The following is a 6,187-nucleotide window of genomic DNA, read 5'->3' as shown; positions in this document are numbered from 1 at the left end:
GTGCTATTCTATTCCATTATGGCCAATGGTCGTAGAATCTTAGAGCACTGCAGCATAGAAATAGGCTTTTATGTCCACCTCCTCCATGCCAAACTTTTATTCTGCCTAGTCCTATTGAGCCGAACTTGAACCCTAGCCCTCCCATCCAAGCACTTATAGAAATGACTTTAAAATTCTGCAATCAAACCAGCATCAACCACTTCCATTGGCAGTTTGTTCAACATTCGCACCACCCTTGGATTGAAGTTTACCTTTTGGCTCCCCAAACATTTCAATTTTCACCTTTAACCTATAGCCTCTAGTTCTTCTGTCATCCATCATCAGTTGATAAAGCCTGCTTGCACTTTATACATCTATAACCCTCATAATTTTGGACATCTGCATCAAATTTCACCTCATTTTCCTGCACTATGAGGGAAAAATTCCTAACCTATTCAACCTTTCCCTACAAATCAGTTCCTGGCAAAATCCTTGAAAATTTTCTCTGTACTCTTTCAATCATTTTGATATTTTTTCCACCAAGGAAGGCAGTTAAAGCTTGCAGTAGGATCTAGAACAGCTGAAAATGACAGATTGAATTTTTTTCAGACAGTGTGAGTTATTGCCCTTTGGGACAACAAACTAGGCTAGGACTTACACAGTGGATTGCAGGTTACTGAGGAGTGTGGTAGAACAAAGGGACCTGGGGATATAGATACATAATTCATTGGACGTAGCATCACAGGTAGATAAGAAAAGAAAACTTTTGACACATTGGCCTTCATATATCAGAGTATTGAGTACAGGAGTTGGAATGTTATGTGAAAGTTGTTTAAGACGTTGGTAAGGGGAGTGGAACTCATCAGTAGTTAAGGCTGTGACTTTATCAAGCATTGAAGGCCTATGGATTAGATAATCAGAGAGGGGCATGAGGGTAGGGAGCAATCAGGGGAAAGAAATAATGGACACATAATTTCAACAAGTGGACAATGAGGAATGGAAGTGACAATCAATCAAAAATAAACAAGCAAACCTAGAAGTTTGAGGAAAGACAATTGTGAGGTAAAGGGGAAGGCACGTCACTGATTTGGGGCCTGGGAGCCAGAGTTGAACAAGGAAATGGATAATAATGATAGGGAAAGGGTGCCTATGCTAATGGAAGTGGCAAGTGCCTGTGTTACAAGGAGTGAAGATGAACAATTCACTTAGGTGGCAGTCTAGCAACACGTCGAGAAGGAAATGTTGTCTTGAGTAACCACTGATAATTGCTACCATGATAACATGCCCAAGCTTCCTTGCAGAGGACCTTAAGCAATCATGTCATGGTCACAAGTATGAATTATGCCTAGGAGTGGCCTCTTGACTTTGAAGAGCATTGCAAAACAAACTAGAAATGTTCAATATCGATTTCCACTCCAGAATAAAAAGTCAATTTCCTGTTGCACATTGTAGCAAAATGATATTATTCGATCCAGTTTCTGGACTCAAGAATTTCCTGTCTCCTGAGCTCTCACTGTCATATAACAGCATTATTCAAATCAAGCTTTCATTATTACTTGGAATCAAAAAACAGTACATAGAGAAGTAGAACAGCTGAGCACTACAAGACATCTTTAAACGTGAAATACCCTTAGAGAATAAGACCATATATTTTGGGTATGTACCTCAAGAATGGTTGAAAAGAGATAAATATTTAATGAATGCACTGCTGGTGGCTGGTAAAAAGACCCTTACCAGGAAATGGTTATTTCAGGAGAGCCCAACTTTAAATGTATGGATGGAAATTACAATGGACATTTACAAAATGGAGAAGATAACAGCATCTGTTAATCGTAAGTTGGAACAATTTTATTCATACTGGAAAAATGGTTTAACTACATAACACCTCATAGGCCTGATTTTATTCTCACGTCAATGAATATGCTGTAAAAAAAAAATTACTCCCTACTCTGCACATAGTTTTCTTCTTTCAATTTCCTCTCCTTTCTGTAAGTGTATACCTCAGATAAATATTATGTGGAGATTTGTGACAAATACGATTATATAATATATATGTACAGTATCTGAAATACATCTTATGGAAATGTTTGTCTGATGATGAAATTCAATAAAAAATAAATTACAAAGAAAAGAACAGCTGGCACTTAAGTCTATCTCAGCTTTTTTGAAGAGCAATAGTACCATTCTCAAGATCTTTCCCTGAATCCCAGTAACCATTTCCACATTAGGCATTTATGCATTCCCTTTCAATCTGTTTCACCACTCCATCAAGTTGCACAATACAAATTCACATTGCATCGGAAAGTTTTCCCTCACCATGTGGGTGGTTCATTTACCGATCATCGTAAATCTGCAATGTTTAGTTAACAGCTTCCAAATGCAGAAATGCTTTAGCCTGGAAATTCTGTTGCCTAGGATCTGGGTAATTGTGGGTGGGAATTGCTTGCACTGTGGAAGAATGCAGCAGCAGGGAGTGATGAAAGCCATTAGTACAATTGGATGTGGGAGAATGATTTGCACATCCCGTGCCTGGGACGAAGGGTCAGGAATTGTTCCAAGTTAAGTAGCTGCAAAAATTTGGGGGGAGAGGGGGTTTTGGGTGGAAGGATTAATGATGCTTCATCATAAGCTGGGGAGCATTTGAGAGACCCCTGGGACAATGAGATTGGCAGGTGTGGAACTGGAGGCATAAAAGATAGATGTGCCTAATTTGTTTTTCTCTCTCTCTAGTCAGTCAGTAGAACTCTTCATCTGCAATTCACCAAAAATACATGGGGCTTGACATCTTCCCATGAGCGACAGGCACATAAATTTAAAAAATCACATGAAAATCATCATTGCTGCATTTCTTTCTGAAAATAAATTGATTCCCAGCTGCAGAACAATGAAATAAAAAAGTCATTATACAACTGAAATTCTGGACCTTTTGTTTTTCTGTATTCATAATTGAAATTCTATTCACCTTGTTCCCTTTTGCTTTCTTCATACTATTTTATTAAGCAAAGCCATGGAGATTAAATGATTATCATCACCGAAAATTCTTAAAAACCACCTGTTGGATTTTCAAATTTTTGAGTTATTAATTTTAGGATTTTGCCCTCAGAACAGCTTACCAAATGAAATCTGAGTAAACAATGAGTTATTTTTAAATAATCCACTGTACTTTCTCATTTAAAATTGAACCACAATTCTGCTCCATCTAGGTTTTAAAGAATAATCAGAGACTCATTGCCTCACAGAGGCACGGGCTTGTTCTTGATCTCTAATGCTGTCTATGTGGAGTTTGCAAATACTCACTTTGTTTGTATGGGTTTATGCTGATGTTCTAGTGCTTGATAATCCCGAAAACAAAGCCTATGGGCTTTTAGGTTGACTGGCCTCTGTAAATTACCAATTACCTCACTGCGTAAGTGGAGTAGCAAGATCTGGTGTAGAGCTGGCCTAGGGGTGCTGAGAGGGTTTGAAAAAATGTGAAGAGAAAAAAAATAGGATTAACTTTGGACTTGTGTAAATGGGTGGTGGGTGGATTGTATCCAGCTGAAGAGTTGGCATGCAGTGGAGGGAAGAATGAGGCCTTGTTTGCAGTGAGTACAGGGCTTCAAACTGCGGAGTTGTCTGTTTGGAGCTGCCCAGAGGGAGGTATCGGAATCAGGGGTTCTTCCAGAATGCCGGAGGCAGTGTAGTGCGGCGTTCATGCTGAAGTCAGTGCTACCCCCTGAGTTTGCTCGGCAGAAGGCAAGCTGCATTGCGTTCAGCTGCAGACTGCTGGACCCAGGGACTTATGTTATTTATTTTGTGTGACTGTATTTTACTGCTATCATATATGTGCTTGCTACCTTATATATGCTATACCCCTTGTGGTGTGTATGACTGTCGGTACTGTGTTTTGCACCTTGGCCCTAGAGTAACACTGTTTCATTGTACACTATTCATGGGTAGTCATGCATGGCTGGATAATGATTAAACTTGAACTTGAGCTGATGGGCCTCTTTTGTGCTGTGCCTCCCTCTAACTAGGCAACCTGAAAGACTTCACTGCAAAAGATACCATTTTATCACAATCCTTCATAATTCACAAGCTTTTCATAAATAAAGTACCTATTGTTTAACAACTGCAAAAAAAAACACTTGCTGCTTGTTACTAATATTGGAATTATTATTTGACACACTTGACATATAGTTGCATTACTATCACCATGACTTCTATTGTAAACATTCTGGTGAAGACATCTGACAAAAAAAAATCACATACTGAACAGTCACGTTACCACTGTGGCTCGATCCGCAGATCAGAATCTGGGTATATTGTAGTGAAAATGCCTCATCTTGATTCTGCAGACTCTTTCCGCCATCTATAATATGGAAATGCAATGGAATACTCTCTGTAGAAGTAAATGTAGACTATATACTTTTAGCATATTTCCAAGAGGCTGAAAATGTGCTCTAGGCATTCATAGCCACCCTCTATGAAGGTTTAAGGTAGAATTACTCACATAGGACAAAAGATGGAGAGAGTCTAGTACCTCTGGCAAAAAGGCTAAGTGCCTGCAGGCTAAGATTCTCTATTTGTCAAAATAAGTTTGTAACAATTCCTGTATATTTGTACTTGAAGATGGGCTTAATCAGATGAATAACATCCTTTGTATTGAGCAATTTTCATTCAATCTCCAGCTTGAAACCATTCAGAGAAGGATAAATTTTAGTGGATTGTTAGGGACAACATTGAATTGGCCTGTCAAAATTTGTATACATCAACAAGATGGGACTGATGATAGTTCTGGTTCCACTGCTTTTAAAATGTAGAACCAACCCTCTATAAGTGGTCATTTAGATGAGGTTCTGGGCGATCCGTGTCAGTGCACTTACTCCTCAGCAAACAATCATTGCTTTCAGAAAAGAAAAAAGGAGGAAATAACAAAACAAAAAAGTCACCAGACACACATCATTCTCATTTGTCACAGGAAAGAAAAGCAATACAACTTGTCAGTGCACTTTGAGATGAGGATGGAAAGATAATTCTGCCTAGATCTCTGCAAAATGCCACAATTGACTTGCTAATGTTGCCATGAGAACTTTGGGATCACTTTTAAAGTGAAGAAGAAGTGGCATCAGATTTTCTGATTGTAGAGCAGCACTTTCAACATCATTCTTTTTTTTCTGTGGCTGTTCCATGCGTGTTTCATTATTCTCTGGTACAATTAGTAACAATTACAAATTCTAAAAATTCTTCTCTGAAAACTGAAAGAAAGCTCTATTTCTATTTAAGATATGTCTCGAAAGACTATTAAAGTAATTATGGTGCACCACAAGACTCTTTGTTTAGCCTTCTACTCTACTGCCTTTAAACCATATTATGTGACTGTACAGCTTCAATGGCAGCCATATTTAAATTTTCTGATGTTGGCAAATCAAAGCTGATAACAAATCAGCATATATGAAGGAGGTTGTGAATTTGCTTGAATTGTGCCGCAACAAACTCTCATTCAACATCAGCAAAACCAAAGAGCTGATAACTGACTACAGGAGGGACAAGATCCATCACTCAGTCCTCATTACGAGGCCGGAGGATAATGACTTCAAATTCCTTGGTACTATCATATCAAAGGAACCGACCTGAGATTAGCACGTAAGTACCTTCACAAAGAAGGCACAATGGTGTTTCTATTTTCTTTGAAGTTTGGAGAGATTTGGCATGTCATCTAAAATTTTGACAAACTTGTAGAGATGCACAGAAGAGTGTATCCTGACTGACTGCATCATAGCCTGGTATGAGAACACCAATGGCCAAGAATAGAAACACCTACATAAATTGCTAGATACAGCCCAGCACACCACAGGGAAATCTCACTCCACCTTTGAGCACATTTACAAGGAGCGGTACCAGAAGAAAGCAGTATCCATCATCAGGCAACCCCAACATTCAGGCTATGCTCTCTTCTCACTACTGCCATCGGGAAGGAAGTAGAGAAACCTTACATGCCACTCTCCACCACCAGGTTCAGGAGCAGTTAATACGGTTCAACCATCAGGCTCCTGAACCAGCATGGGTAACTTTACTCACAATTCCACAATCAGTAGATTAGCTTTCAATGTCTCTACAACTCTTGTTCTCAGATTTATTTATTTATCTACATATTTTTTTTTTGCTCAATGTTTTCCCTTGTCAGTCTTTTTGTATAGTTTTTCACTGATTCTATTGTATTTCTTCA

This window comes from Mobula hypostoma, chromosome 17 (genome assembly GCF_963921235.1).
Source record: "Mobula hypostoma chromosome 17, sMobHyp1.1, whole genome shotgun sequence".
Lineage (NCBI taxonomy): Eukaryota > Metazoa > Chordata > Chondrichthyes > Myliobatiformes > Myliobatidae > Mobula > Mobula hypostoma.
The sequence above is the reverse complement of the archived record's forward strand: the minus strand, read 5'-3'. Positions refer to the sequence as shown.